Source organism: Wasmannia auropunctata, unplaced genomic scaffold (assembly GCF_000956235.1).
Source record: "Wasmannia auropunctata unplaced genomic scaffold, wasmannia.A_1.0 LD336088.1, whole genome shotgun sequence".
In the NCBI taxonomy this organism is placed as follows: Eukaryota; Metazoa; Arthropoda; class Insecta; order Hymenoptera; family Formicidae; genus Wasmannia; species Wasmannia auropunctata.
In genome coordinates, this window is record NW_012026802.1 from 2478577 (window position 1) to 2499806 (window position 21230).

General features: G+C 39.2%; 1 long non-coding RNA gene across 1 annotated transcript; it reads left to right on the forward strand.

Moving 5' to 3' along the window:
* The first annotated feature begins 302 nt into the window (after positions 1-302).
* Positions 303-9913, forward strand: LOC105448270. The gene is made up of 2 exons (XR_974209.1): positions 303-950; positions 9061-9913. It is a non-coding gene; the product is annotated as an uncharacterized LOC105448270 (long non-coding RNA).
* Positions 9914-21230: the final 11317 nt, after the last annotated feature.

Consider the following 21230-nt stretch of genomic DNA (forward strand, 5'->3'; position numbering starts at 1 on the left):
AGATGGATAGGTAGATAGATGGATATGCAGTGAGAACATGTAGGGTGGTAGAAGAGACGCGCATGCATCCGCTTGAACCATACCATACCCTCGGCGGTGATACGTGGAGGGGTGGGGTGCGGGTGACCTAATTTTTGCAAAACAGCCGGGGCTGCGGATCCACCGCCGGTCCGCGGAATACTAGTAGTGGCGCTGAGGGTAGTCGCGGTGATAGTCGGTAGCATAGATGCCCACCACCCCTCCTCGCACATCGTTCGGGCACTCGGAAAATCCGCCGCTTTTCCGGATGCTACGGCACTGTGGCGCGGCGTCGCCGCCGGAGAGAGAGAGAACCCTTTCGTCAGTTGGGTCTCGGCCGCCGTCAACGTCAATACGACGAAGGCGCACGAGAGCACGTCGCCTCGGCTCCGGTTGACGCCGAGGTACATTCGACGTTCGTCGACGGGAGAAACGCGCACCTGGCCATTTGCATCTCTCGCCACGCATCCCCATTGTCTCTCCTCCCAGTCTCTCCGTTTTTCACCCTCTGGACGTACAGTCCATTTGTCTATCTTTCTCTGTCTTTCTTCCTCCCCCCCTCTCTTTCTGTCTCTCTGTCTCTCTCTCTCTCTTTCTCTGTTTCTTTCTTTCTGCACTCTTCCTCCATGCACTCCAATACGCTCGAATTTCAATCTACCGGTGTATCGCGAGCGGTACTACGTTCATGTGTGTCGCGAGTGGGCCGATAGTGCACAACACATAGCGAAGGACGCTATCTCTCAGGTGTGATAGGGAAAAAGCTAGGTTCGCGTGCTCGATGCAGAGTGTAACCGGCGAGGGTATGGCCGACGGTCGCTCCGTTTCTTTCGGCACAGTCCTCACCGGAGTGCCCGCGAGTGCGGTCTCCGAGTGCGACGGCGGCGGACGCGCCGGTTGTGAATAATAGAAGAGAGAGTGTTCCATGCTATTAGGTAGTATTGACGCTATTGGCGTTATGCTCACCGGGAGAGAGGTGGATGCTTTATCGGGGCTCCTCGTATGTTTATCCATCGTCGCTTGTGCAAATTTACGTGCCATTGTCGTAATAACAATGCGTGCGAACGCCATCGTACATTTCTGATCAACATCAATCGGATAATTCGATTTTTCTGCCTTTGTGACAGCTGATTCGGAAATTTTTCACCCGGCTTTTTTTTTTGTTGTTAAATCAGTACGAGGGGTAGTCGAACGAATTTTATTGCTCGTTTGCTTTTAGAGGGAGAACAAAAGCGCTAAGAGTGTACGAGAGTTTTTTTTTTTTTTTTTTTGCGTGTGTTACGAATATTGCAAGCTTGGCGAATATGTTGGCGGTTTATCTGGTACAAGAATTCGATAATCTTTCTTATTTGCGCAAGACAACAACGTCTTTTTCGTAACATCAATATCTGTGCGCGCTCCATGGACTTTCACTTAAAATTACTTTAGCGGTTAAACGTTTTTCCGTGCCTGTAATAAGTGGTGACAGAACGTGCTACGATATCCGATTTTTTGCTGAACGATTAGGCGAGATCGAATCAAAGAAATGAACTCAGTTATCGGTCGTTTGATTTCAAAGGGAGTATAAACGAGGATGAGGGGAATGAAACCTTAATTTCTTTTAGATTTTTTGTCGCAATGTGATGATAAACTTTAACACTATGTTTCTCAACAATTTTAAGGATTTCTTTTTTTTTTTTTCAATTGTAGAAATGACATTTTTTATTACGACACCTCTCGGTTACAGACAATATCCCTTTTTCTTATCGTTATTAAAACGTAAATGATGTCTAATCCTTTCTCTTGTAAATTCCATTTTTTAAATTCACACAGTGCCAAATAGAAAAAAAATATTGAATAGGAAGAGAAAGTGAGCGCGTTTTGGAAATGATATCGTTCTTTACTTCATGCATGACACGAAATTTCGTTTAGGACGCCCTTGTGAAAGTATTGAAATATTTATTCGGGAGATCGATTACTTTAATGGACGCTAGTAACCTTGTTAGCGGAACTGAATCCTTCGACGACGAACTTTTTAATTTTGTTAAAGAAAATCGCTCGCGGCGACAATTTTTGCGATACGCTTCGCGGCGGAAAAAGCGTTGTATTAGCCTCCATTTCTGAAAAGTCAGACAAATGGGCGGTCGTATTCTTTTTCACTATAATTTTTCGTGCGCGCCTCGGTTTTTGCGCGAAAAAGTTTAATGGTCCGCGGTTGCATCATCGAGACTTTGAAATAATAAACAAACTAATTTTGCAAACACCGTTCTGTTTTCTCTTCAAACACAGTAGATACGAGACTGTTATCAAGTGTTCTTTTGCGAGCATATTTTGCACGTTTTACATAAAACAATCTCTGAGCTTTATGCATTCCTTGTTTAATTCAAAAAGACGCCTTTGCATTAATATTTAGATTAACTAGATAAGTAAATCCGGAAAGAATGGGAGAAAAACGGGAAAATTTAATTTAATGTTTAATTTAAGTTACGCGAAAACGCACGAGATATTATCTTAATGAAACCGTTTTGTAATAAACTCGGAGGACTGACAGACTATTTCCATCTAGATTTGTAATTATAAATTATTATATAAACTCGATTTTCGTATCAATTTTCCTATCTAGAAACTCGTCTCGACTCCGATGCGCGATAGACAAGTTTTCCCACGTTTTATCACTCCAAACTTTTCGCTAAAGCGCCGGAAACATGTTTAAGTTGTTTTCGCGGGACCATTATTTTTCCGTCCGTTGAAATACACGCACTATGCTAACGTGAGTAGGTGAATTATTTCTAACTGCAGAACGCTTTTATCACTAATTATTATTTAAAGCTTTTAACTGACTGTAATAATGAAGGACAAAACACGCGGATATACATACTCGCGCGATGTATTTTTTTTTTACGTAATTTTTTATAAATTAATTTTGTAAAAGCGTTTAAGCAAATTGTTAATTTTTTTGTTAAATATTAATTGTCCCATTATAATAAACGTTTCACGCTGATTCGCGTAAGAGATCCGTTTATTGTTAATCTAAAATTTTTATGATCAAGTAGCTGCGTCTTTTTTTTTGTTGGATGAGTTTTTTTCCCTCTGCTTTCATCTGTCGCTTTTTCTCTCTCTATTAAATTTCGTTCACCCATCATCCCCCAGAGTGTTCTTCGTCGCCTGTCTGCGAAACAAGAGTACCGCTTTCCCGCGCATCCGTGTGTGCATCGCATTCTGTACTTCCGCGGTGAGATTTGCGACTCGATTGTCTGCGAAATTGAATATTCTTCTCACTTCAGTAGCGTATGCGTCAGGGATGTCTGGCATAATAAAATTCTTACGCGCTAAACGGGCGCTTATGAATACAACAGATATGTGATGGGAATTCCAAATTGAAATTATTGTGTAAAATTTATCTATCTAAAATCAATACGCGGATATTGACAATAATTTAATAAAACACAATCGGGGTGTGTTACTAACGGGAACCGTTAATGCGTACAGATTAACAATTAAATAAAATCATCGGTTTATTTCTCGCGTTCTAGCCCGTAACGATGCCAGTCTTCGATCAGGTTCTAATTTTCGTGTGGGACGGCTATTGTTGCTTATACTTTTGTATTGCTATATACGGAATGCGTAATATCGACAGGTTGCAAATGAAACGTGGTTTCAAACGAAACAAACCTTTATTCGATTGCGTTCGTCAAGTTGGTACCGCGAACGCGGAGCCGTGAGATGATAGAGCCGCGGAATCTCACGAGCACCTGTTGTAAAACTGCCAGTGTGCGTTCTCTCTCTCTCTCTCTCTCCCTCTCTCTCTCTCTCTCTCTCCCTCTCTCTCTCTGTTGCGCAAGTTTTACCGTTCTAGAATCCGGTGAAGTTATACGCGTATTCAGGTTTTATTTTCCTCTCTGAAAAATCTCCGAAGGGAGTTTTGCGTCAATCCGCGTGCTTTCGAGTGAGAATATCTCTTGTATATAATGTCGTTTTGTTGTCTCATGACTCGAAATCGTTAAATTTTCGTGTGAATGGAACAGGAAATAGATTCTCCTTCCATCGTATTATACCAAACGGGCATGCGTGCGGCATGATATTTGCCGATCCATATACTTCAACAACGTAAATTATTTGTGCATTGCGATATCGCATACATTACAGATTCTTTTGCGATTTTCGATTTTCGCGAATTACGATTTATCATGTAACATTCTGATGATATTAAAAGAATTGCAATGAATAATGCAATTGGATCAAGTCGAAGAATTTTAGTCGTAAATCATTGTTGAAGAATCTACTCTAATACGTGTATATATAATATATATTCATACTTATTTTAGAAACATTGAAAATAAATGATTTTTTGTTACAACAATGGCACGCAATAACTTCAGTAAATAACCAAGTTGAAAGGAATTTCAAAGAAGGGATAAACATTCGTTATTTTTCAGAAAGCGTTTCAGAATGCGCTAATTTCTACCAATATACCATATACGCGTACATTGCCACATATTGAAGGTATCGTGAGATTAAACTTCTAGCACGCGAACTTGTTGACAGTTACTTCATTGAAACTGGTATTTACAACAGCGCTGTAATAAAGAAAAGTTACTACTGTTTATCATCATTTTATTAGTAGCCCGTACTTGTGTGTGTGTGTGATATCGTCCGTATTTGAGTCGTGATAACATTTTTAAAACTCTATGGTCTTTCGTTTCTCGAACGACATTCATCGCCGAGCGGAAACGTCACCGAGAAATTCGATAATAGCTACGAATGTATCAGGGATGCAGCCTGTATACGAAGAAATGCATTGGCTGTCGACAGATAAATGTCAATTTAAAGCTTGAGAACAAGACAAGGAACAAGGACAGTACTGACACCGATGTAGCTTCGGCAGAATGTATCTTCGGCAGAAACGAACGTCACGCAATGTCATATAGTTTCATCCGATTATTTTGGTATAATAAGAATAACGAGAAATTGCTCTTAATTCACAGTTTCGGATAATCTGATTATTTGGCCAATTTAATAATTAATGTGATGATAATATCATTTTATTTAAGAAATAATATTAGTTCGTATATAGGTACAAATTTAGATTTAATCGTGTATATATTTATTATATTTTATCATAATTTTTTAATCTTTTTTTTTAGTAAATTTGAATAATGTTTTTGCAATCGCGAATTAGAGAAAATTACATTTGTAAAGCTTCAAAATTAAATTCGAAAAGCTAGATAATTGAAACGTTTGAATGACGTAACGTTAAATGAAAAAAAAGAATAAATATTTATTTGAGAAATTAATCTGGTTAAGTTCGAAAGGTCGATTTCAAAAATATTCGCGATATCGACATTTTTGTTACTGTACAATCCGCGCGCATACTATTAATAATCTGTATATTGATTTACCTGAATCTATTCATAACCTATCCCACCATGCATATAGTTTGCCCTAATTAGGTGTCATTCGCGATTATTTACCGTTATTGAAAAACTTTTTATTCGCCCCTCTAAATTGATTAGCGTAATTAATCGTCTTGAATTATTTTGGAATCCTGTTATGTCGTATACCGTTGAATTATGTATTTTTGTGTCTCGTTTTTTTGTTTGAAAATTTAACTTTCAGATTATTACGTAAATTATTTAAACAATTTTTTTGTGAGTTTTGAAAAGTTTTGACAAGAAAATTATTCCGCATTTACTCTACACACACATATATTTTAGATAATTTGACATAATTATATAATAAGCAAGAAAGTAAAAGAGAGCTGATTCAACTGATAATACAATCCGTGATCTTGCATTGCATGAAGTGTTAACAAAGCGATTACACATATTCAAGATGCCAATGGTGGCGATCGATGATCTCCATAGGTGAACTTAGGCATAATCGTCGCAACGTTCCGTGCATGCGCATTGGCACGTTCCATAATCGACAACAATAGATGTACTCGTAATACATTGAAGCTATAGAAACGAGAAAACAACGTGTAGCAGAAGATATTTGTTCGCGCATTGTTCTTATCCTTTCCATCAGTACCGTGAAAATATTACCTAATCTGTATATTCTTGATGAAACGTAGCATTTTCACAATTCTTTCTTTGGAGGCTTTAGTAAATATTTAGTAAATATTTGACTCGATATTTAATATTATATTCTGCACAATATTATTATTTCATAGAATAATTCTTTGTAGAATTATTCTGCAAATAGAAATTAGATTTATAATCACAAATACTGAATTTGTATCTATATTTATTCGTGCTATTTGTTTTTTTTTTGTTACGATTTTTCACGTCAAAATAACAATTCAGTTTCGTTTGAGGATTTGATTCTCGATAAATTGAAAAAATATAGAAAAATCAAACACTGTATATTTATATATCTGCCATGTATAATACAGATTCGAGAAATCACCATGCATTTTGTAATCTTTCTCAAATTATTATTAACGGAGGCTGTTGTATTACATTTTATACGTAATACATTTCGATTTATATTATATTTTATTTATTGTAAATTTCGTAAAATTCCGCATTCCATCCGTAATTTACATCGTGCGTGGTTTACATCTGAATTTATTAGTAATATAATAATATTTATTGTAAACACATATAACGCACATATTGCATGTAATACGATTAATTATGTGTTTTCAAAATATCTATTGCACTGAATATTACCTGTCGATATGCGAGAAAATATTTATTAGCGGTATCTTTTATGAAACGTAACGCATTTTGCAACGTTATTTATGGAACGCAATGAATTTGTAACATTTCAGTAATCTTAATTTCGAGTTTCAAGTTTGTCTACTTCCCAGACAATTTTATGATTTAATGGTTTGGCAAAAATTCTAGTAGATTGCGGGAAAATTAAAATCCTCGCGCGACTTTTGCGGGGAGCGGTGATCCCGCTGTGCTTCATTACAGTAGTCGCTTAAACTCGTTTATTTTTTTTTGCTCAGAAATATCGGTAGGAAACAGTCTCGAATTTTGAACGCGCTAAAACTTTCTTAACGAACTCTGACATTAGGGATAAAATTATAATTGCGTTGGCAAAAGAGAAGGACGACGAATTATTTTTCTCACTCTTTATAATTATGTATTTCCGTGATTATCTTATTCCTATTAATAGTATAAGACTACATATATATATATATATATATATATATATATATATATTTCGGATGTAATTAAGATTAAGGCGGGGATCTTCATAATTCACTTTAATTTAATAGAGTGCTACATAGAAATATTTCGGGGGTCGTGCTTTAGATTAAATTAATTTAATGAAGCGCGCAGCCAACGATTTCAATCCTGCTTATTTGGTGAAATTGCGATTGTTTTGCAACTTTCGCTTGCACCACTTACTAATTATTTTGTAATTTAGACGAGTAATTTACCATTTAGTCGGCGTCAGCCATTTCCATATTACTGCTCGATATAGCTGCATGGTAACGATATAGACTCAAGAGAGGAATGTAATTTACAATCTCTGAAGACGCTTTCATCTCTCCAGTGTTCTACGGTTAAATTTTCATTATCGACCATCGGCGTACTCGTTATTGGTTTCTCTTTTAATTTTTTCGGTTTTTCTTTCTCGTTCGCTATTCGTTTTTAAAATTACTTTATGAACCCTATATATATATATTCATTATTAGGATGGAATTTTTTAATACAATTTAATATTCGATGTGTAATTAAGGACTGTATCAGATGTCTCAGTCCTAATATAATTTCGCTTTAACGATGAATGGATAATGGAATGTGGATGACATTAATTTATTATAAGGTGCCTACAAACTTTCATTTACGTCCTGCAGTATCAATATGTGACTATGTTCGATTCACTGATTAAGCATCGAATTATGGCTGCAATAGCTGGCAGCTATAGTTTCTGGGATATTCTGCGTACGTGGTTATAATTACTGACCCTTAAATTACTAATGTCCTTCATTCGTCGTGTTCACTATGTGTTCATTACGCAACGTATTCTATTTGTACCTCTCCCTGTTCGATACTGATCCTTCTACAATCGTTCTACAAAATCCATTGCGTTAAAGTGTAACCCGCATAGGATTTATAGCTGAGGGGAAAATGTGCAACGACATTAAAACGCATTGCCTGTAGTGATCGATCTCGTCTGTTTAACTTGTACTATAGTGTGAGATAAAGCTCAGTGTAAATCACAGAATGATATTACACTTTGACGCTTTTTCAATGCCTGTTTCTTATCGAAGTCCAAACTTGATGATTTAATAATCTGCTTGCGAAAGTATACGCGTGCAATAAGAGGAATGAAATGAAAGATTTCGAAGGATCAGATTTTATGTCGCTCGTATTAAAACAAAGACGCACGAAGCCGCCATTTGTAGCATCGAAATAATCTCGTGAATCTTCTTATCGTCTCTCCGCAACCATTATTATAGAACATAAATACCGTACAACCAGCGACTAAAAATAACGTTGTCATAAATACGCGCTTGTCGTTCATTGATTTATCAGCAAAATTGAGCTATGTTTCTCGCTGTGAAATCGTAGATTCATCCTTATCGCGAGAAACGCGATCGGGGTTGTGCGTTGCGTGCTCGTCTTTTCGTTTTGCATAGCCTTCGTAAACTTGTAGCCTTAACCTTTGCAATTTAATTTACGACCTAGCGCTTCCTGCGCCAAAGAAAACCTTTGCTAAAGTACCATTATTGAGATTAAATGCACGCGCGTGATACAGCCTCTTAATTATAACGATTTGATCCTCTGATTGTACGCGGCGGTCTATCTTAAGCAGTAGGCACAATGAAGAAACGCAAAGTGAAATTGTAACGCTGCAACAACATATATTTTATATGCCTTATTAATCTCTCGTGTTTGAAACGATACACGTGAAACGGTTGAAACAGAAAAAAGTTTATATCTCAACACGATCATTGTCAATATGTGGCATTACATACGTCGATATTGTTTACGATAACTTCTTGCTTTTGCATGTATCTCTCTTCTCGGTTGTATCAAACGTTTACAAAACGAGAGCTCTTTCTTCGGGGCACATTGTGAATCTTACCACGAAATTTTACAGAACATCGGTCCCAATATCTAATTATTCTACGAGACTTACCCGAGCGCAACCTTCTCAACGATCGACAATCAATTTCGTGTTCTGGTCTGGATTCTGTATCGCCGACGTCATCAAGAGCCTCATTCATCGTCACTGGAAATTACGCGATACGTCAAACGCACTCGTACGAACTTCATTTACAAACAGATATTTAAAAAAAAAAAAAAATAAACGGAACGTATTCCAGTGTAAGTGTAATTCCACGAGTGAATGCGTGAAATCGTGGGTCGAGTAATGAGTTATTTGAACGAGAGTGCAAATCGAAAGCTCATTCGTGTCAGCCGATCGTAATGTACGATTAAAGCGGAAGAAACGACAGTAGCGGAACACGTTCGCGTTCTCGAGAGTGATCATTTTTCGCGTAATTTAAATTTATATGATATAACCCGAGTATTGTGCCAAAATGGGAAATCCGTGGGTAGGAGTGCGTTCGGTGCGACGATCGCGTGTCGTGGAAAATTGCGCGAATTCTCTGATTATAGACTGAAACTGCTACGACCTTTCGCAATGCTAATCTTGCGTATTATTAATTGCCGTCGTTGCGGATAAAAGTAGTTCAACGGGGGTGATTGAAATCCGATTATACTGGAAGTGTACCGAAATGTGGCGGTTACAAATTTGGGGTAGACGTGAAATATTTCTAAATAAATCGTTATAATTAATTTTATAATCAAATGTGTCCACTGTGAAATAAGTAACGCTTAAAGTTTCTTCTAATTGACCTCGACTCGCCATCTCAGCGCTATTTTCTACAGCATGATAATATCCGTTCGATACGTACGAGGAAACTACAATAGGAAGCAAAAGAAAAAAACTGGAATAAAAACATGAGAAAGCGTCGGCATGCGGATTCGTTGGTAACACACAGTTTTATACGTCGCCAACAGTAATCGATAATAACACAATAGATTCAACAAGTAATAATATGTAGATTCTATAATTCATGGAAACAAGTGACTCGGCGATGAGGCGACCGGAGCGAACGGTGTGCACTGTCGCCGGTAAACTGTACTGCAAACAAGAAGGAGCAAAGGGGTGCATAGATATATCTAGCTTAGTCGCGGTTTGTTGTCCCGAAGTTTCCTAAACCGCGTACCGAGTGTCCTGGCGAGCGCGAAATAAATTAAGAGCGACGAGCGGGCTTGTCGACGGCAACCGACCAGGGCGACAAAACTCCACATGTTCAGTTTACCTCATAATGGCTGGTTACTTCGGGCCGTGAATAGCCGCGGGGAAGTGTGCGAATGTGGCGAGAACGGTGAGAAAATAAGATGGACGTGGGGACTCGAGCGCAAGCCAGAGAATGGCAAGTTCATTTTGAGTTTCTTACGTTGGGAGAATAAAACACAGAGGGATGTCGTCACTCCCTAACAACATTTTATGGTATTCCGGGCGACTTAGCGTAAGTGTCGACTAAAGGAGATACCAGTGCTCCCTCGTGGCTAATAAACGGGATCTTTGTAAGATAATACCGACGCGATAATACTTGACAGGATTCAAGGACAGGTCGCATGCGTAAATCGAAAATGTCAAGAAAATGACGATGAAGTTTGTGATTTGCGAGGTAAAACGTAAAGATTTCAGAGAGTTAAAGGGAGATATTTTCCATATTAAATATTCCCTAGAATAAAGCAATTGCTGATAGTTAACTCACTTTGGATGATTTTCAGAATTTTACTTTTATCTAAAGACAGATGGAAAAGCTGCAAACAGATTTAATCATGTGGGCAAGAGAACAGAGGGAGCGAGTGACACGAAAGACGATGCAACATCAAAGGAAGCCTTGAGGGTAATTTGCTCCACTAATCGTTCATTAGTATATACATGTTACTTCTACGAGATAATGTTGTAGTATAATGGACTCTGCGAAAAAACCGACGTCGAGAGTAAAGATACGATTAGGAGTGTTCGTCGAAAAACGAAAAGTTGAGAGATACTTCGATATTTGTAGACACAGCTTACACACAATCGATTTGTTAACGATATAATAATGCGTTTGTATCGTGTCGATATAAAGAACAAGAAATCGAGTGTTTTAAAAAGAAGATATTGGGATTCCCAATGTAACGATAGACGATTTTTGTGGCTTCGTGTTCTTAACTTTCCGAGAACAAAGTGCGAGAGAACAGGGGGAATTTATCATGGTATTTAAGAGGGAAATCTATATATCAAGACGACCTAAGAATGATGGCGTGCGTGATTTGAATACGAATCATTAATTTAATGGTGGTACCATTCTAAATGTGTCACGATGGAAATTCTACTGGCTGTTCGATATTCGGTTGATCTATCGTTTGATGTTCGTCGTGTGAGCATATTCAAATGCGAAAGACAATTTTCCGACGACCGTTGAGTTAAAACGTTCCATCGCGTGAGACAGAAGAAATTAAAAAAAGAAGAAGAATAAGAAGAAACTAATGTTATATATTTTTAATGTTGAGATCCTATTGAAAAATTTTATAATAATGGTGAGAAAGAAATACACGCTTCCTTATTTTTAACAGAGAAAGTACCCCTCGAAACAAGGGATATATTTGGAAACTCTCTGGAAAAACCACGTAATTCAAACATTTCAGATTACAGTCTTACAAAACATATCCCAGCCATATAAGTAAAACCAGCAAGCGGTAACTTTTGCCGAGATGAGATACATCGCTAATTTATAATAAGAAACGAAAGCCTTGCAAAGGGACAATCTTTTCTGCATATTTAAATTTATCGCCATAGGAAGTTTGTGTAGCTTACAAGAGTGACTTGAGAAAAAAGAAATGTGTAGAATTTACACAGTACGTTAGACCGTGAAGAAATTAAAAAATCATGCAGCTCGCGAGACGTTACGTCGACGAGTGTAAGCACGGAGTAAAGGAGCGGTTGAATTTCCTGGAAAAATTAAATCAACAGTTTGAGTTTCGCGAGACGACCGCTCGTCGCTCATTTATACAGATGCTAAGAACTTGCCAGAGCACTTGAAGCGACTGAATCGTGCTAGAAGTTCGTCGGGAGACGAGGCGATATCCAACCGGCCTTCACCCGGGAGCGAAGGGCACTCAAGGTTTTCACTCATGCCGAAACCGTATTCCGTCGTCGTCTCGAGTAGAGACTCGAAGAGTCAACAAAGAAAATAGCATCGAGTATCGTCGTATATATCGCGATACTCGGCGCTCAAGCGGCGGCGACGACGACGACGACGACTCATTCGCTCGCGAGTCTGGGGACCGCTAAATCCCCGGCGCGGCGAGCACGTCGATCAGCATCGCGGACGCTGCCTCTGCTGGGGCTTGGTACCGGAACAGCCTGGCTGCAGCTGGCCCCCTGGATGTTTTGACATTGAGTGCGATAGGGTGCCGAGGTGGGGGGCGCGTGGTCTTGCTGCCTGCCGTGCGCCGGCGGCGGCGGGGGTGGGGGTGGTGTTGGTGTCTCGGGGGCCACCCCCGAGGCCAAGAAGGGTTCCTTGCTGAAGCATCAGCAGTACCAGCAGCCCCACCAGCAGCAGCAAAGAGGCCAGCAGCACGAGCATCAGCAACAGCAGAGGGTCCTGCAGCAGGAGAGATCGTATCTTTATCAACCGCCGAAGCGTATCTGCGTGGCTCAGTTTAAGGAGCGCGCGCCACTCGGCGATCTCGACGAGGACCTCGACGACGATCTCGACGAGGAGGAGAAGGAGGAGTGCGAGTTGAGGATAGGCGAAGAGGAAGATTACGGCAGGGAGGGCAGTACTCAGCATCGGCTTAGCCCGCGGCTGCACGACATCGAGGAGGAGGACGATGAGGAGGGTCGTCACGTCCGAGAACGGTCAGTCGTTAATCTAATTTCGCGGGTTTTTCGATCTAGTTTACGCTAAGCGTTTCAGGAACAGGCTTTATTAGTGTTTCGTCTTGATCCTTCTATAGCGCTATTTAGAAATGTTTACGCCGCACGTTTTACACGATACGCCGCGCCGCGCCGCGAGGATGACTGTTGCGCCACGATTAGATCGTAACACTTGGGTTTAACAGAGATATGCCAGTATCAATCTATCAAATTCAACAGACGCATTCAGCGAAGATTACAGTTGAGTAATAATCTAGTAGCCACTCAAACATGATTACATGGTTCTCTCGTGTGAAGCCCATTATGAATTGTTCTCAGCATAAAACAGTCGCATTCAATTGTTATTCCACAATTCGTTATCTCTACCGTAAATTCGCTCATTATCCGCACGGTGCGCAATTGTCGGGCCCGCAGACATTGAGTTTTAAGAATACTCCGCATCGCTAATTGTTGTCGTATCATTAATGCAAACGTGTCGTGTCGTGCAGTGTAAACAACGCTTTAAGTAGCTAATTGCCGATTTAATTAAATATTCTGTTATGGTTATATCGATAGAATGCGTTAAATTTCGCGATTAATTAATGACGCTTCTCTCTATGATCGCAATTAACTCGACGGCAGCTCGCGTGTATATGTGCGTGTAATTTATGCATTATTATCGTTACGTTATGTATTAATAACGTTAAGTATTTTACACACTCGACGTAACATATTTCTCCTATGATATTCCCGTACCATAGGTAAATTTGTTTTCGCAGATGGTATATATTATTATTATTATTATTATTATTATTATTATTATTATCATTATTATTATTATTAGTATTAACTACATTAACGGGAAATTTTATTCGTACGTTTATTATATTTACAATAGCGTTAAGCTACACATTATTGATGTACGGAATTTTGCAATTGTCATTCTTTACATTATTCAATCAATTTGAAATTGTATGTCTATAGATTAGGACGTCTGTTGCTGCGAGAGTTTGCGGTAATACGTTGGACAAACTTTCTTGTCCCATACGGCGTTTGATTTACAGCTTCGCTGCCTAGGATTGACATTTCTGAATGTTGCGAGTTACGTGTAGTGTCATGTGTGTAACACATATACAATCAAACTTACAACTGTCACATATCGACGTCAACGTCAAATCGCGTTTACTCGCCTGACTTTGTTGTTCACCCAATTTAACAGTGCATTACGGTTGTGAAAGTTACATTTAGTTTCAGCCTCCGAGAGCGTTCGTCTCGGAGGAAAGAGGAAAAGTTATTAACACGCAAGCAGTTGTGTTGGCACGAACAATGCCGGCAAATAAATATAAATGATTGGTAGCACGATATAAGTCTATTTTCGAGTTTTAGGACAATTTGCATTTATCATAATGCAAATTATGTTCAATATTTTATTTAATATTTAACATTGTAACTCGAAAGAAAATTATTTCTACTTGATACATAATTTCTTGTAGAATGCCAATGCTGATTCGTCGTTATGTATCAGTTCTCTTTACTCAGATCCTTTTTTTTCTCAGATAAAATTAAGGAAACGTGTACCTAATATTGTATTAACGATGATCTTCGATTATCGGCTTTTTTTTGCTAAAATGTGGAGCGCGCGTTCATATACCGATTGATGCGTCCGGCTCAATGGGACTCGCGTGGTTATTGTGCTCGTAGAGAATGGCACGGGAAGATCTTCGATTGGCTAAGCGACGGAGGGTAATCCCGAGAATGGCGAGATTTAATCTGCCCGCTATTCATGTCCCATATCGGATTAAATGTTACAAGAAATTGGCATTGGTTGTGCTCCTGCGTTCCTGACATAATTGCCCGTGGAGCTCCACATCGAGATCTGGATTCAACCTTCGAACTATTTCTTTTCTTTTGTCAATCCCTCTCGAGCTTTTTTTTCTAAAAGCTTTTTAACAATAATCTTATTTTGAACTCTCGTGATTATTCGTGTATACAAATCGCAGTTACCGTGCATACAAATATGGATCGAATATGTTTGAATAAATTGGAGGAAATATAGAGGAAATTGGATGTGGAGCGCGCTGTTTTTCAATTCTAAGAGCTGTGAGAACTGGAACGACGGTGACAAGATTTCAAATTAGATTACATTTCACCGTAAAATGTTTTACCAACGCGGAGTTCGAGGAAAATATCACGAGATACAGCTTCTTAGTTTTTTCTTTTAGACAAAATATATTTTGCAAATAGAGATGAAAAGAAATGTTGTTTTTGTTTACATCTGATGATGATTTATCGGTAAATTGGGAGCGCTTTTGTTCGAGTACGCTTTTGTAATGCTCTTATCTAAAATGATCTATATGAAGAGATAATGAAAATTGATAAACGTGGAAATTAATGTAGCATTCAATATGACGGGCATGAAGAGGAAAGCATGTGGATGAGCACATTTGACATACTGAGTTTCATTATGGCGCGTCGATTCTCTCTTTGGATATTGTGAGCTGCACCGCAAACCTTTGGATTGTTTGAATATGGCACATTAAAACAAACGTTGTTGCATACGTAGTTTACCCGGTTTCTAGTCGTGATTTAATATCGGATACGTTATCAAGAGGCAAGGGATATTTGATACGAAAGAGAAAGAGGAAAATACATAACTATTTCTTTTAGCTACATTACGAGAATACATATAATAAATGATTATATTATACACATATCATATTTTACAACAATATTGTTACCTTTGTTTATACATGTTTTATTCAAAATCTTCCTATCCAGAATCATTACTTTGGAATGACTTTTCTTGTTATTTTTCGACACAAAATAAAAATAAAAAAAATTAGATTTTAGAAATGACAGCTGTTTAAATACCAAGACAATTGCATTAAGCATGTAGAAGTTAATAAGATTTTTAAGAAATTAATTTTCATTGAATGCTACTTTAACATTAGATTATCTTTTTCTGTTCGAGTATGAACATAAAAAATCTAAATATTTCGATTAACACGAATAGTAAGAGCATCTCGAGAGTATATTTCTTGCGTGAAAGGTAGTCAATAGATCTATATCGCTGGGGTGATATGTGCGTCATGACTATCCAATCAGCCGCAGGAAACATCGAGAGCGTGCCCGAAATTTCCCCGAGTGGACACTACCGACCAAATGGAATTAGGGGGATGCAGGCGAACAGGGATGTGGGCTAACAGGAACACGTATCGGGCGCGCGGAACTCCGTTAGATCTAGCGGAGATATTCGCCCCTGATAATTACATAAAACATGGCTGCGCGAGAGGATCACCGCTGGTTAAATATGTGTTCAATAATGCGAACCGTGTGACGGTGAAGAAAGAAAGTATCATGTTAACTCTGCTAATCTTGCGTGTCACGTCTGTTTACTCGCTGTCCGGAATTGATTGAGCGAAATTCTCGCGTCTAATTATACGTCGCGATTAATTATACATTCCTAAATCCATAAATATATTTTCAAGGTTAATTTTGAGTAAGTGTTAAGTTATTCATGATAATTATGGTACATGTTTCAAATATTCCATTGTATTATTTAATATTTATCAGCAGAAATATTTATCATATAAGAAAAATTTATCATTTCTTGTATTTACGAAATTTTTGTTGAAAATGTTGATGTAATTTTTTATAAAAAAAAAAGACTGCTCTTATAAGTTATACCTCATTGAAAGAAGTAATACGCAGATCCGTACGTACCTAATCATTCCGAAAAGGATTAATCCGATGGTTTGTTTAGCATTGATTGCGGTTTTCCTCTTGCAATTCATAGCGGCCTAACATTAATGATGAGCGGCCGTCGGTTTTACGTTAATAGCCATTACTATTAAGCGTCTATAAGGGCACACGCGGGTTATCAAGCGATTAGCTAATTTGAACGCGAAATGATCGATACACATGCATATGCCTTCGCGGTGATACGTGCGTGAACGGTCGAAAAAATATTTGCATTATAACTGGTGAGAAATGTATCAATAATACGAAAGCGCTATTTATTGTACGCGTATGCCTGTTGGAAAATCATAAGACTGTAATTAGCACTCTATATTATAGCGAAAGTGGAAATGGCTGGGACAGAAATATGAACTCGAGGCATAGCTGCAGGCAAATTTTCCTTCCCGACTTACTTAGAGGGAAACATGATCGAACCAATAATTAACTTGTCTCGAGAAAGCTAAAACGGCTGACGTAATTAATGTAGGGAATACTTATAAGATCTTAATTAAGAATGTAATGAGACAGAAACAATTTGAAGATCGCGAGCTGTTAATCGATTATTCCATTTTTCTTTCGACACACCGTACAGATTTTAGTTAAGTGGATTCTTATTCTAAATTTAACAATAGAATAATTCACGTTAGTATACATTTTTTTAAACGATTTTTATAACGATTATTCCTAATTTCTCGTTACAATTATATGAGCTTATTATGTTGTTTATTTTATTTGTATGATGTTGAGAGACTGGAGTTATCGTTATTCTAAAAGCAAAAGTTAATCTCCTATTGTTCATCGCAGAGCTGGATTGGTGCGGATTTTTCCGTGCATTGATCGGTTTAATATAATCGGTTTAATCGTTTTCAAATGTGAAACGTGAGTATCCGCGAGCACACCGTTTGATATCGATTGTCCTGATTTTTTGCGAAATTGCTGCATGTATAAGGCTGCATGCTTCAAGATTAATTTATAGACATATCTTATCGATTCGCGGATTCTAAGTAATACATGAGCTATTTTAAGTGTCCGCTCGAGAGCTTTTATACTTCATTAAATTCCCGATATCTGTCTATCTTTGACTTGAGAATGTGGAGCGGAATACATACGTTTGTCAGAGAGTGAGATCTGAATTATAACGCCATAATGGTCGTGTCTTGTCCGTCGCGAAATAGACCGTCTGGTAAGCTAATTCCGAGGCGAATCTCGTATAATTAGAACACGAGAGTGGGCCCTACAGTAGTGGAGCTGAGAGCTGAGGGTATACACTGTGCACTCTCTCCGTTGCACCGACTGCACACGTGTGATTCGAAATCGGAATTGAGACGGAATTTTAGCGATGCGACTATGGCGGATATGGCGAAGAGAAGTACGGGAGTACAAAGTGACTATTTCCTTCGAACGTTATTCGAGAATTCAGTTCCGCGTATTAGCAGGCTATAGAGATCTATAGGCGCGTATATACGAGCGCATTGTGCCGACAGATATATGCATATGTGCAAGGATTCAAGAAGGCTATGTAATGCAGTGATGCAGTCAGCGTGGGGTTTCGGTATCATATTAGAAGGACCAGGGATTTCATATCTCTCTCTCTCTCTCTCTCTCTCTTTCTCCCTCCTTATATTCTTCCTGGTCCGTCCACGAGACTGACTCACGTTACGTTATAGTCAATCCGATTGATCAGGGATTCGCGCACGTGCGTCGATGTGCATTGACCGTTCGCGATATCGAATCATCGACTTATTTCGCGTCGTAAAGCAACCTGTTGATGTTCTACGCCCCGTTAAAATCTCGGTCAGTCGATGAGAAATCTAATAGCATCTAAATGGCAATGGTGATTTGTAACAGATATCAGATTGCATTCGCGGATTATACGTCGGTGCGTGCACGCACGTGTTATTTTGACGAATGCAGTCACACTCGTATCAAAACGCTAAGTTCTCTCTCTCTCTCTTATCGGCGAAAAGCATCACGTACGGTATATCATCGGCATTCGCGCAACCGGGATGCACCGCACCGCTGGTTTGCCGGCGATAATTCAGGATCTATCGACGTAGGATGTAAGCCCTTACGCGTCAGAGCGCATACAGATGAACGACGGAAGTAATATATGAATGCTAATGCTCGGAAAGCCCTGCAACGAACGGATCGATTTGATTAATACGCAGAATAATCTGTATTGATTTTGCGATTACGATTCGCAATAATATTGATGCACTCATTATCGGCAAGCGCGATGCGTTTATTTCTGTGTACCTTGTTGTTCGTCGGCGATGATGATAGCTTAGAACTAATGTGACAAATGCGTTTCTTTACATATTTATGTATGTATGCTTTCTATATCAATATGTTTCTTTTTACACCGAGTTTTATTTTATTCATGGCCTCTTTTTGCAAGCGGTTTTAGTCGCAAATATAAAATTATATCGCGTCGAAATTTGGTCAAATTTATTTTTTCACTGCGTCGGTGTGTCTAATTTAATTTATGATAGACTTTGCGAATTGATAGATTACGTTACTTAGCTTACTACTCCTCTTGTGGAGTCCTTCCTTGATTTTTCGCAATAAAGTTATTAGACTAATTATAGACGATAAGCCGCTCTTTATTTCTATCAGCAGCTCATTTGTTTTATTTTGTATAAGTACGATATTTTCATTGAATTATCTTGTTTTTGTCAGCTTATCTTTCGCGTTACGTCCCTTTTGATCTTATCGGATCACTATCGAACGTATTGAACGTAAGTGGGTTGCACGTGCCAAGCACAATTGACCGTAATCGCATTTTCTTTTATTTCTCTGAAACCTTTTTGCTATGCGCTACCCGAAAGCTTCCCCGCGAAACCGTCTTTCTCACTGTCGTCGCAACCGTTCTCTTTCTCGCATCGTATTATGCACCGCGACAAGGGCAAGTAAAAAAGGAAAGGAGCAAAAAGAGAAATGGGCGACGAAAGATCTTTGCGGCAACACGTTTGCGGTCTCTCGGGTCCAGAGGTGTCAGCTACCCCTGTCGTGGCCCATTTCCCTAACACATTCGGCCACCCGAGCCGGAGCCGTAGAAATCTTGTGATGGTCATGATGGAAATGTCACGTCGCGCTAAATATTACAACATGCTTGACAATCACGTCTGAGATTTATTGAAATCGAGATCGCTGATTAAAAGTGTCGGCGTTCTGAGAAACTTATTATAACGTTCTATTGTTTCGCGCGATAAACGGGATAGATATAATGAATAAATTGTAATCACGGATTTATTCTAACGCGCGATATTGATCCAGACAGCTCTCTTAGCTGTACAGCTTGATACGATGACCCGAGTTAATCGTTGTAATTAATTCAGAGATCGTCTAGAGAGAGGAAAGGAGAAAGAGAGAGAGAGAGAGAGAGAGAGAGAGAGAGAGAGAGAGAGAGAGAGAGAGAGAGAGAGAAAGTGCGCCAGAAAGGTCGGCCATTACCGTCACTGCATTAATTCCGTAATACGGGTATAATGGATTTAGATATTACGTGGCTCATGTACATATTCATATGGATACATAGGATAAAATCTTGAAATGGTATATATTTTTGCATTTATTACAAGCGATATATCTCCTTTTTATATGGGATGTCACGTTTCTGTCTCATTATATTTGAACGATAGATTCTTGGTCAAGAGTGATTTCTTTGGCCAAGAGATATTTTTTTCGCGCGGATCAATGCGAAGGGTTTTATAAATCCTTCGGTTGAAGTTTTTGGGTGAACAGGCAAGCAGGGCGAGGAAAAGAAAGAGAAAAACATTGGAAAAATACAAGTTAAGGATAAGGGATAGTATAAGGGTGAGGTTCTAACGCAGCAACAGATTGTCGTGAAGTGTTTATAAGACGCTTAAAGGCGCCTTCGCGAAGAAGCAATAAGTCTATTAGGGTCGATTTCGTTGACGCGTTAATTTAAGATACTCTTAATCAATATAGCGCGATATATACACGCGATCTGCCTCGCCGTTCTCGAACACGATGAACACGTTGGTATGCCAACGTACGTTTCCGACGCCATTTTCAGACCTTATCAACCTAAAAAGTCGCCCACGCCGAGCGGCAGCAGATCGGGCTGGCGTTCCCGTAGGAGCGTCACGACGGCGGGAGCCCCCGGAGGGCACCAACACCACGTGATCGCTACTGCCGCCGCGACGGCCCAGGCTAGGATGCAGGCCGAGCAGGGCAGCATCGGCGAGCTACGTGGATACCACAACCTGCGATCCCGCAGGCACACTTTGGCCAACGTTCGGTGAGTGTCTCGATTTTAGCCATTGGAATGAAACGGGCGCGAAACGGAGCGCTCGATCAATACTTGCAGATGTCAAGAATGTTTAGGAGACGTCGCACGGACGTCTGAAAGGCATACTAAATTTTTGAGATGTTTTGAGATGTTTCTTTAAACATCCGTTGGGCGGATGGATCTCGTGCGCCGTTCGAGTTCTGTCGTTCACGATTGAAATTGCTTATTGAGAAACGCGTATGGCAACGAAAGAGATTTCGATTCTCTGTATAAAGCCATGTTGATTTATCTACATATATTATAATCGTTGAATTGCTCGGAAAAGCGTTTTAGAAATTTCTCAAGATACAAA